At 35.4% G+C, this 12,562-nt stretch overlaps 1 protein-coding gene across 6 annotated transcripts in view; it reads left to right on the top strand.

Moving 5' to 3' along the window:
- CHRM3 (cholinergic receptor muscarinic 3) overlaps positions 1-12,562 on the top strand; it is a 473,044-nt gene that overhangs the window by 296,747 nt on the left and 163,735 nt on the right. Inside the window, exon 1 of one of the 6 annotated variants that reach the window (XM_087431904.1) lies at positions 50-207. The exons of the other annotated variants lie outside the window; for them this stretch is intronic. The gene's annotated coding sequence lies outside the window, so the exon portion shown is untranslated. Of the gene's footprint in view, positions 1-49; positions 208-12,562 lie in introns of those variants that run through there. 6 annotated transcript variants of the gene reach the window in all.

The following is a 12,562-nucleotide window of genomic DNA, read 5'->3' as shown; positions in this document are numbered from 1 at the left end:
AGTGGCTGGAGAGAACACAAGAGTCTACTTTCAGAAATGCAGAAGTAACCACTAGTAGCGACTTACCTACGCAGTTGCCAAAGCTATTTTCTCAACTTATAGATTCTCATGAGCTAGCAACTTTGCAGCGACATCATAAAGGAGACTTGACTTTGTATGCCAAGCTGAAGAAGCCATGGATAACTAACAATACATCCTCTTTTTCAAGTAAGTTTAAGTCCCTATAAGAGTTAATCTGCCGAGTTGAAAAACTTACATATTTCTTAAGAGTTTAGAAATACTGTGGTATTTGGGGCTCCAGGGAGGTGCAAAGTGCTAGACTCCAAAAAAGGAATCACCTGTAGATTAACACAATGGAGAAGGAGGATGACTCAGGAATAATGGAGAAAATAAAAAGGGTGCAGGGCCGTGGATTAGGTGTTCATAGTTAGAGCTTGAGCTTTTCAGGATTGAAATGATCAAGTGGATGAGCTCTGGGAATGCAGGCTATGTTGAATTAGTGATCAGGTTTAGTGGATTGCTTGTTCTGAGTTTACAGTTATTTGGAGGGATGGAATTAGTCCCTTGTACTGCGTGTTACACTTTTCCACTTTAAACAGTAGCTTGTGATTATTTAGCCCTCGTTTGTATTCAGGTAAAACCAAGATAATGCCCTATAATTCAGCAAATATTTGTTTTCCTGGCAGTGATGGACTTGCCAGTATTACAGTTTCAGGGGCAGTTCTACAATGTTTACAGTTTCCGCTGCTTGGAGCTTTCTGTATATTTATCCCTGGATTAGACTCGAAGTAAGCTGATTTTATCAAGCTACTGGGTAATTCTGACCGTTTCATCTGGCGATTTTAGTACATGTATTGTTGCAGCTGACCTGTATGTGTAAGGAATTACTGGGTCACCAGCTCATGGAAATGTCTTTTGATTATGAACACACTTTCAGCATGTGTCCATTGAAGGTAAGGGAAAAAAAGTATTGCATGACATGCATTAATGCCAATTTTAGTTAAATAAAAGTGGGATTTCAGGCATAGCCCAGTTGTATCTTCTTAAATGTAAGTCGTAGTGCAGCGATTCAGTGTAGAAACAAGAGGTCTTTGAAGAACAACTGAATGTTCAGATGAAGCAATCGTGTCCTTCAAACCACATCCTTCCTGCTGCCTGTGGGAAAGGGGTGGTATTTGTGCTGTGCTCTGAGCACATGCAGAATAGATCTGTGTGTATTTCCATAAATAAAAGGACATTGTATGTGTGTTTGGCACCCGTGATGGCAAGAGCCGTTGATTGCTTCCGAAAGCTTTGTTCCGACTCCAGGATCAGCAGGATTTTTAAACACTGAACTAGGAACTGGGCACTAAAAATATATTTGTAGGAGACCTGTGATAGCATTAAGTTTTGAAGAGCGGGGTGAAGACTTGCAAACTAGCTGTGTCATTACTCTAATTATTATGGTTCGGGGGAAGGGATTTGACATACCGTGTATCTAACCTGCAGACTAATGAGCCGTGTTGTAGTAACATTTTGAGTTACTGCTTGTTGTTTCAACGAGGATGATCCAGAATATACAGAATATGAGTGTGTGTTTTGCTAAAACTGGAAAACTTTGCCCTATTTTCTTTGCTTATATTGTTCATATCATGTTCATAAAGCCACTGGCAATTAATGATTTTGTCATTTATTCAGAGACAAAGTAGCACCAATAAAAAAAGTTTACAGTAGAATTAAAAATTGTATTAAAAAATGTTTGGATTATTAAAATGAAACAGTAATGCTTTCATGCCATTTGGCTCCAGCTTTCTCAGCACACAAATCAGGACCTTTCCATGTTGCAAATAGTTACCAAGTGAGCAAAGAGCTAAGTGTGAACATATTTTAAATGCTCCTAATATTTCCAAATGCTTAATCCCGAGCCTTGAAGGATTTTGTTTGTAGAAATATGGGAAATCTGAGTTGGTTCTTTTTTTTCTTTTTTAGATTTTCTATTACATGATTCTCCCAAGCTTTTACTATAAAGTGCATGAACAGACATGACTTAAAGAGAAAAAAAAGTATTATGTAATTCATTTTGAAAATCATGAATATTGTTAGGTCTCCTTACATATGATCCAAGTGGTCATCTTCTTGAATATAATGAAGATAAAGACAAGTGAGAGCCCCTTGGATTTATTTGAATGCACTTTTTTTCTATATGAGTAAAATTTCCTTCTTTAAACATCTATGGCAGGGAGTGATTTTGTTGAGAGGCAATATGCATTTTTAATTTTTTTGTTGTTTTATTTACACTCAACTAAAATAGATTTGAGAAGAATATATTTTTATTTAATCTCCATAAATTATTATAACATGGGAATTGTGTGTTGTGAAATTTTAAATAATCATAATTTTATTTAAGTGATCTGATTAAAGTAGTACTCAGTTGACAGATTGGAAATGTGTCAAAAGCCCAAACTCTGTGCAGTGTAATGATGCCTATTTCTGAGAGAACTCAGTGTGTTTTAGTTCTTAGAACAGACACGGTAAAAGAGCACCTGCCTAATTCTGTGAGTGAAATTCATCTTTAGAGGGAATGATAGATACAGAAGGTGAGGTTGGTGATAGATGAGAAAGACGTGTCCTTCCCCAGTTCACCTGACGGTAGAGTCACCTTCCCCCCCCCCCAGCTCAGATAGCACTACTCACCTTAGAATCCCAGGCATTTCAGGATCGAGTGGGAAGAAACACATTTAAATGATAGCCATGGCATTAAACCTTAGGAATGGCATTTTTATGGAGTAGTTGTTAATGTTTTCAGGGCTTCTAAAACGTAATAAAGAATGTGTAACCCATGGATGATATGAACGCATTTCATTAACAGACGGTACAAAGTTTCAAACTGAAAGTAAGTCGAAACAGGACTTTATATTTTAATGAGGTGCAGAAAAACTACCCTCCTAACAGATTTAAAAGAATGAAAAAAAAATCTTTTACATATTGTCAGTCCAAATGAAGAACATTTCATTGAAACAGTTTCTACATTGAACATTCATCATGGGATAATATGTATTCTCTTTCTACAGTATGGGAAATACAAAAGTATTAAATATATAATCTGGTTGGGTATTATATGCACTCATGTATTATATGCACTCCTGTAACAACTGGAGAAAAATACAAACAAGATAAAAAAATATAACAGTGTAGCATGAAAAAATAAATGTTGCAGAAGGTGAGGGAGGGGAACCAGGAGATTTCCAGGACAATGAGGTATTTTTAAGATGGACCTTGAAAATGGGTAACATTTGTCCTCTCTACAAAGGATAGAGAAAGGCGTTCCAGGCCATGAAATCCTAGAGGAAAATGAAAAATAGTTAATTTTTCAGTTCACATTCAGCTTTTGGTTCAAGGGACAAGCATTTAGATACAATGCAACTTATTTGATCTTCTCCTGCATAAATCATTCAATTTCTTTAATGTTCCAGCCAGTCTGTGAAGCTATGTAACCACTTGATTTTGACAGGCAGTTTATAAAGATGTAGTCACCTGGAAAATGCAAAAAGGATTGAGCGAAACCGATTTTCTTCCACTCTTGTGAAATGTGCCTTTGTTTCAGTCAGGTTGACTTGATAGCTAACAAAACAAAAAGAACCAGATAGACACATTTCTTAACGCCTATTGGCCATACCTGTCTAACCACTCAAATATACCCAGTTAGCTGCGTGAACAGATATTGCTGCTCACCCCCCTAATTTAGGTGTTATTTTTACTAGATTACAAAATCTTTCCTCTTGCAATTTAATAGTACAAAGGACACAAATAACAAAATCTGAGGACTTAGATTTTATTCTTGACATTGTTGCCTACTGGATTTGTGACTTTGGTCAAGTCATTTAACATATCTTCATCTTGGTTTCCTTCATTGAGCTGTTATTCATTAAGTACACTGAGAAATACAAATGTATTGCTGCAATGCAAGTATATTGGAGTTAAGAATCTTCACTATTTAAATGTAACTTTATATAAATAATACATTTCATTTAGAGCTAAATTAACATATGCAGGAATGACATCTATGATGATCATTCAGATGAATTCTTTCTAGCTTAGAAAGCTATGCATTGAATGTAAGAACATTCATAAACATGATCGTGCTTTGTTGAATCTCATATTTCTTTCACCTTGGTTTCTTGAATATGAGTACATTCCAGGATAGATATAGAGCAGATATCACTGAAAAGACTATAAAAAATTAAAAGAGAAATAAAAATCAGACTAGGTTTGGTTGATTATGTCATCACTATATTAATTTGTTTTGATTAAAGCTTGACAGTTCCTTATTGATGCATATATTATACTTAGATTAGCACTTGGAGTCAATAGAGACTTATGAATTTACTCAATATCCTCTGCTTTTTATCTCTTGTTTCCTCTGTGTAATGTGAGAAATATTGCAGAGTTGCAATACTGATGATATCGAAATCTGCTTTCATGAAGAAGAGGTCATTACTTCAATTTATTTAGCTATATACAAGGTATCATCACTCAGTTCTTTGCTGGGAATACTAAATACATGAAACAGTTCCCTTCAGTGAACATAAAACAGTGCCTAGGTAATTTCTGTAGATATTTCATTATGAAGATAAAATAAAGTGTTTTCTAAAGTGTAATTGAATATAGCTCTTATTTTTAAAAATTTTAATGTCTTGTCAATATTTTTCTTTGAAAGGTCGACAGTATATCTTATCTTTAATAGAGATGATATGAACTGAATTAGACTTTTTACGTATTTTGGACTTGCTGTTTTCAAGTTTATCTTCAAAATGCATAATAGGTCAATAAGGACTGGCAAATTCAACAATTAGGCAAATGTTTATCAAGGTTCCCTACTACTATTACTAAACTATACTCCTACAACTTATACTAATAATAACTAACATACACTGAACAACTTGTGTGTGCCAGGCACAGTGTTTCGTATTTCATATGCTGCATCTCACTACACCAATCATGTGTAGGATGTAAGGTAATGATCCGTGAACTTTGGGGCAAATTGTATGAGATGTTTCTAGAACTCGACTGGCAATTGCTGTGGTCAACGTGACTGACCCAGGTCTAACACAGCCTTTCTTGGGGCCCTCCTCTTCTTAGCAATTAGCCTCTACTAATTTTAGAATTTAAATATGAGGCCCCAGGGTGTAGACCAGTAGCATTTTGCATCCTTGCAGCACCGATTCAACTGAGTGCCAAGTTGTGGGGCTTGCCAAAAATCCAGGGGCTTTCACCACAAGAAGTCAGGAAACAAATGTCATTTTATGAATGGGTATATTTTGGCCCTTAGTTGATAGTCACTGAAGCCAAGCTGTACAATCTATGTTACTTTCAAATATGGTTGAAAACCCACAAATCTGTTCCTTTGTCTCTATCCAAATCAGTGTTGGCCAAAGCTAGAAGTCTTGCCTTTGTTGGCCACGTTGTAGATGCTGGAACAATGTCTACTTGGCAAGAATGTTGACTTAGGAGAGCACGAATACATTCCAGTCCTTAAAAACCTCCCCAATTTACAGGAGTGTGTTGCACTCATAGTGGAGTGCACTGAGTATAATTCTCTTTATCAAGTCATTTGCTGATAAGACACATGGCAAAGCACAAACAGTATGCCTGTGGGGCTGCGATTGGCAAAAGCAATAATTTTCTCTAGTATTCTTCAGATTGAGCTGTTTTATCATCACAAGATATGGTTGTGGTTAAGAGTCAATTTTAGAATTATGAATTAATGGGTCAAAGTCCAGGCTTTGCCATTTATTTAACTGTGTATGTTTTGGAAAGTTACTTAACCTCACTAGGCTTTAGTTCCCTTACTTGTAAAATGTGTATAACAGTAGGGCTTTTTTGAGGATTCTGTGAGATTATCCATGTGAAATGCTTAGCACAGTTCCTGGTACAAAGAACACATTTAATGAATGCTAGTGTTAAGAGTAGTTTATAATAATGATTCACCAATCTGACATTTTCTCCACATGGAGGCTCCAAACATATCCTGAATATAGCTCCTTAATCTTCCTCCCCCTGATCCATTTGTTTTTCTGTGTGTCATATTTCAACTTTTCACCAAATCACCAAGCTAGAAATTCTAGTAGCTTACTCTTGCTTCCCTATCCCCCACATAGGATCAATTACTGCGGCCTGATGATTTTACCCTCTGAATATTCATCATTCTACTCTCTTTTCTGCATTCCTATACCAGTGCCCTATTTCAGGCCCTTATTATCTCTGGACCTGATTACTAAAGCAGCCAATTACTTATTCTCACATTTAATCTTACCTAACCTTCCCTCATCATTCCGTCCCCAGCACCATCCTCCAACAACACAATGTACATTATGCACTCTTCCTATCGCCTGTATGTGTGAGGCAAAGCATTTGAGGATGAGATCTTCTTTGATCTGTCTGCTGTCTCCCTCTCTAATGTAATTTCCTTCCACAACATACTTTGCACATACTTTGTAACTTAGGAAATGATTTTTTAAAAATTATTTTGCTATCAGAAAAATTCTAGCTTTATCATTATCTAGGAAATAATGGAACAATATATTTTTTTTGCTTTTGTGGTATACTACTAGTATACTTTAGCAAATGATTATGCCATTTTTCTACCGTCATAACAGTTAAATTGAAGCTTAGAAAATGAATATTAAGTAGTAACCTAAAATCAATAAATTACTGATCATTTGTTTCCAAAATATTGTAAGTTCAATGAATAAACATATTAGGTAGAAATATACATACATAAACTAAAATTAAATATACTTCTACTTAAGATGGATTCAGATACACTAGAGTACATACTAGAGTAATTTCTAAAATATACTAGAGTGTATATTTTTTATATACTAGCGTAATTCCACCCTGTGCAGCCTGATGTACTTTTTTTGTTTCTTGTTACTGGACATGCCAGTTGTTTCTATGGATGTTCATGCTTTTTATGCCAAATGTCTCACTGCATAAATAAAGTTAATATAGTTGCCTCATCTATTAGACTTCAAGCTTCTTGACAAAAGGGAAACTCTTACAAGCGTGAATTCCCACTATACCTAGAAAAGGCTGAACACTTTGTAACCAATCTATAAGTGCTTATTGATTGAGGGTCAGATCATGAATTTTGAATGATTCAACCAATTGTAATGATAGTTTTGCTGTCTGGCTACATACTTTAGAAAGACTCCTTGCCCTAACTTCTAGCTTAGAATTTGCAAACTATTTAAGGGGATAAAGGTGGATTGGGTAAAAAAAAAATGGCTGCCGGCTTTAACTCAAGTAAGTAAATATGTAGCTTGATTATTGAGATGTGCACATTTCCCCCTTTTTTCAATTTCTTAAACAATATTATAAAATATTACTAAAACCACTAGTGTAAATGTAAAGAGTTTAAAACTCTTCCATGCTCCTATAGTCTAGCACAGGAGTCAGCAAACCACAGCCCTCAGGTAAAACCTGCCCGGCTGCATATTTTTGTAAATGATGTTGTGTTAGAACACAGGCATGCTCATTCATCTGCACGTTGTTCATGACTTACTTTTGCACTAAAATGGCAGACTTGAGTATTTGCAACAGAAGCTGTAAAATAGAAACTTTCAGGCCCTTTAATGAAGTTTTCTAAACTCTGATCTAGCATATTAGCTGTTCTCTTTTTTTCTTTGTCTAGATGTAGTTTTTGGCGCATTGTGAGAGGGTATGTTTTACCTGTGTATTACAAATAATGTTCATATTGGCATTGAACTTTTGAATTAAAAATGATGGTAAATTCCTAATACCCATGGGGTAATGTGCCATATATTACTAAACTAGGCCACATTTGTTGTCCATTTAGTTTTTTTCTATTTTCTTATATTTTGATTGATCCTGATTTACCTTTTTAAAATATGACTACTATATACTTTAAAGTTTAAAGTATTAAAGTAGCTTCTCTATCTAGAGAGGTCTATCAAGTGGTCGTACCAGGTTTTAGGGGGTGGAACTCACCTTTATGGCCTCACCAATTACTTTTCTGATTCTCTACAGATGCATGGTGATATCTAGTAGACAAAACACTTGGCTGAGATCAGTGGACAGCAATTCTGTTTCTGATAGAGTGTAAAATCCTAGACAATCTCTGTTTTAGTTTTCCTTCCGTGAAAACAGACATGGCTGTAAATGTCTTACCAAACCAACTCCAAGAAATGATGTGCTGATGAAACTGTGTTTGAGGGAAAATAAGAAGAATTTCTTCTTTATTGTTATAATGTTAACATCTCGCAGTGCCTGATAGGTAGCAGTGCTTATTAGCTATTTATGTCTAAATTAATAATGATGCAATAGAGAATTTTAGATGTTCTGGAAGGCTACCAGAACAAGAGTTAAGAGTGCAGCCTCTAGACGTGGCAACCCTGGGTTTGGATGCTGTCTCCACCACTCATTACTTCAGTCACTTTACACACATTAGTTAAACTCAACGCCAGAGTTTTGTCATCTGTTTGATAGGGATAATGACAGTACCTACTTCATAGAGTTATTGTGAAGATCAAGTAGTAAAATCCAAATAAAACACTGACAACATACTTGGCACATAGGTGGCTCTCAGTAAATGTAAGTTATTATCATGTATTAATATAAATCTTAAGTGAAGAGGTATAGCGTGTTTTGAAGGTAATTCTTCCTGGAAGATCTTCATCCTCTATTTGGATATAAATGTTATTCCTGACCCCAAAAGAATTAATATTAAAATGTTCTCTCATTTCAAAATGTCAGTTTCATAATTTCTTTGCCAATTGAATCCTCGACAGTGAGGCACTCTCTCTGACCTTTTTTGGTATCACCAATTGTTTGAAAGTCTCTATTTAATTTTAAAAAGCTTTTGTGCTACTTTTCCTTGATGTTTATGTTTATTATAGATTTGGAATCATTTGCTGTAAAAAATATTTGGCTGTATGTGCTTTTATAATGAAAGTAATTTAATTGGGCAGTCTGCCTCCACAGATCAGCAAGGGTCAAAATGACTTTTTTTAAGAGTACATGAGAGAAGTATTATAGAAGGGGGAGAAAAAAACCAACTTCACCATTTGCTTTCAGCACTGAGTTATGCATGTTTCGTTAAGGTCAATGGCAAGTCTCCTATGTTGTGTATTTGCAAACCTGCTCTGCTGACAGACAAGTTCTCCACGTGTCTTCTCCTAGAGTGGACAGCTAATCTCCCCACATCTGTTTAATTTCTACCTGTACAATTTGACAATCCTGGGACAAGGGCACCTTAAACACACTACAATAAATATACTTACTCACTATTGTATCAGGAATTCTTGCCACCTTTGTAGTTTCCTTGTTGAACTTTTCCGAGGTTATACTTGCCACTCTGTAAGAGTACAAGAAAAAAGTACCTTTTTTAAAGAGGGGATACCCCAGCCAAGTTAATTTACATAACCTACTTCCTTGTCACACAATGTCAGCAGGGTTATAGAGTTAACCACCTTTCTGCCCATTGTTGATAAGGGTTTCCCATAAGTGGAGCAAATGCTGTGCTTTCTCTGAACACACACACACACTTCATGTCTCCCCCACTGACAGAAGCTACATTTAACATTAGTGGTCAGGGTTACAGGCTATTTAAATGAGATTGGGATGTAAGAGAATGAGACTTTAGGGGTTCTGGCAAAAATCCTGAGTTTCTGATTTATGTGACATTAAGATATACCTATTTTGTGTACAACTCTCTGGTAAAGGAGGTATTGTAGAATCAGTGATTAGGGGAGAAAAACTAGATCTCCCAGAACACACCGTGTCCATCTGTCAATATTCCTGACTCGTTTTGGTTGAGTAAGTCTTTTAATCTTTGTCCCATATTTTATAAGTTCACAGTAGTGGTTCAGTTAAGTATTATATAGATAAATTGCTTTTCAAAATAATTAAAATAGCATTAATTGACAAGTCTCTATATAAAATGAAGCAAAAACGTTATATATCCTTGTAGTTGAAGGTGGTGCAATGAACGGAATAACTTAGTCCTTTCCCTTTAGTATATTCCCAAATCAGAATGGAAATTTTGGGCTCAAAGTCTCTGTTTCCATTCTGACTTTGACTCAAGGGTCTACTAAACATTTTCATCAAGCAGGCAGAGTCTCCATTGTATACACACACGCATACATGCATGTACACTCATAAACATCCTTTAAGCCATCAAAAGGACCATCATTATTGTTCTAGATGAACCAACATGGATTCATTCATTCATTCAATCCATCATTCAGAATGTTTTGAGTACTTGTTGTGTTTTAGGCGTTGTCTGATCAGCAGTTCTCGAAGGTTGTCTGATCAGCAGTTCTCGAAGGGTGGTCTGTTGAGCCGTGTGTGTTTTCAGACCCTTTCAGGGGGCACCCCAGGTCAGAACTCTTGATGTTATGATGCTAAGGTGATGTGCACTGTGTTGACATTTGCACTAATGGTGTAAAAGCAATGTAAGGAAAACTGCTAGTGCCTTAGCAGGAATCAAGGCAGGGACACAAAACTGTGCTAGTCATCTATTCTTCCTACCCCTTGCCCACACGTATTTCATTTAAGAATGTTTGTGATGAAGCAGTTAAAAAAAAAGACGATTTTGTTTAATCTTCATCCTTGAGTTCACATCTTTTTAATATTCTGTGTGCACAGAGTGAAGTATGCAGAAATCTCTGTTTCATACTGAAGCATGATGTTTGTCTTGGAAAAAAATGCATGTGCTTGTTTCAGATGCAAGCTGAACTAACTCCCTTTTTCATGGAACACCGTTTGTGCTCGAAAGAATGGCTAACAGACAAACTTCGGTTAGTCAGACTTGGGTATTTTACAGATATTTTCTCAAAAATGAATGAAATGAGCTGTCACTTCAAGGAAAATAGTTGACTGTACTTGTTGCCAATGGGAAAATTTGAGCTTTCAAGTAAAAATTAAAATTTTGGAAAATTATATCTACCACTATGAGTTTGACAGCTTCATAATATTTAAAGAGTTTTCTGATGAGACTGGTGGTGGTATTAATTACTGTGACTTTTTTGTATTATATAATGAAACGCGTTGAAATTTGGAAGATCTGCATAACTCAGTGAACCAGTGTTTTAAAAAAATGCAAGATGCTACAAAATCATGCATGGGTAAAGATGCATTCAAAATACAATGGATTTTAATATAACATAGTGTGAAAACTTTATAGATGTGGTTTTTTTAATTCCATATTGCATTTCATATTTAAGAAACTCCTACTGTTGAGTTGGAGTGTATTTTCAAAATAAAGTATACACAATTATCTGAAAAAATTATTAAAATACTACTCTCCTTCTAACTATGTATCTGTGTGAAGCTGGATATTCTTCACGTATATCAACCAAAACAACATTATCTCACAACAGAGTGAATTCAGGAGTATAAACAAGAATCTGTCTTCTATTAAGCCAGATTCTAATGTGATTTGCAAAAATGTAAAACAATACTACTCTTACCAATAAATTTTTGTGTTAGAAAATATAGCCACTTTTCAGCAAAAATATGTTAATTCTGTTAACAGAAGTAATTGGCTTGTTATTGTTTTAAAATTATTTTTTAAATTTTTAGTTTTAATTTTTAATATGTATGTGTATATACACACACATAAATTTTTAATTTTTAATATTTAATTTTTAACTAAAAATTAGTTTAATTTTTAGTATGTGTGTGTGTATATAGATATATATATATATATATATATCTATATACTCAATAATTTTGATAGTGCAAAGAGGACTTGAAACCAAAACTTTTGATAACGAGTGTTTTAGATGTGGGGAATGCAGAATCAGAGACATAGTCTCTACCTCACAGTTTAATAGAGGAATCAGAACAAGCTATGCAGCTATTTCCTGTGATACTGAAATAGAAGTCTGTAAGGAGGCAATTGGCAGAGAGAGGCAGGACTTCTCACTCACGCAAATGGGACAGAGAAGGCTTCTTAAAGGAGATATCACTCTATCTGAGTCTTAAAGTTTATCTGAATCTTGAAGTCTGTCTGAATCATGAAGTTCAAGTACATGTTAGGCCGATAAGGAGAGAGTGGGCATTCTTGTAGAGAGAACCATCTGTTCAGAGAAATTGATTATAAGAGAATATGCTGTGTTCTGGGAACTGCAAATTTAGGTTGCATGATTGAGCCGTGGGTGCTGAAGCTGGAGCAGTGAAACTTACACCTGGTTCTGACCGTGGGGGAGCAATTGAAAGATTCCCATTGTAGAAAGATAATTCTAGCAGTAGCATGAAGGCTCATACAGGTGTTGAGAAAGACTGGCAGTAGGAGAAATAATGTAGGAAGACTAAGGAAGATCCCAGTTGATGATCTGTTCATAGCTAAAGAATTCAATGATTGATTCTCTGTCACAGTTTTTATTTGCTGTTAGTATATTGATATCTCTGTGCACTCTTGCATATGAGTGAGAATAAGAGAGAGGGGGAGAGTAGGGGGGAGCATAGACTGTAGTGAATGTAAATGCATAGGGAAACTGAACATTTTCTAGTACAAATCTTCCCTTTTTTAGATATCTGGCAGCATTTAGATAATTTA

The sequence above is a fragment of the Ceratotherium simum genome, chromosome 6 (assembly GCF_057802395.1).
Source record: "Ceratotherium simum simum isolate JZ-2026a chromosome 6, ASM5780239v1, whole genome shotgun sequence".
Lineage (NCBI taxonomy): Eukaryota > Metazoa > Chordata > Mammalia > Perissodactyla > Rhinocerotidae > Ceratotherium > Ceratotherium simum.
Note: the sequence above shows the minus strand (reverse complement) of the source record. Positions and strands in the feature narration are given on the sequence as shown.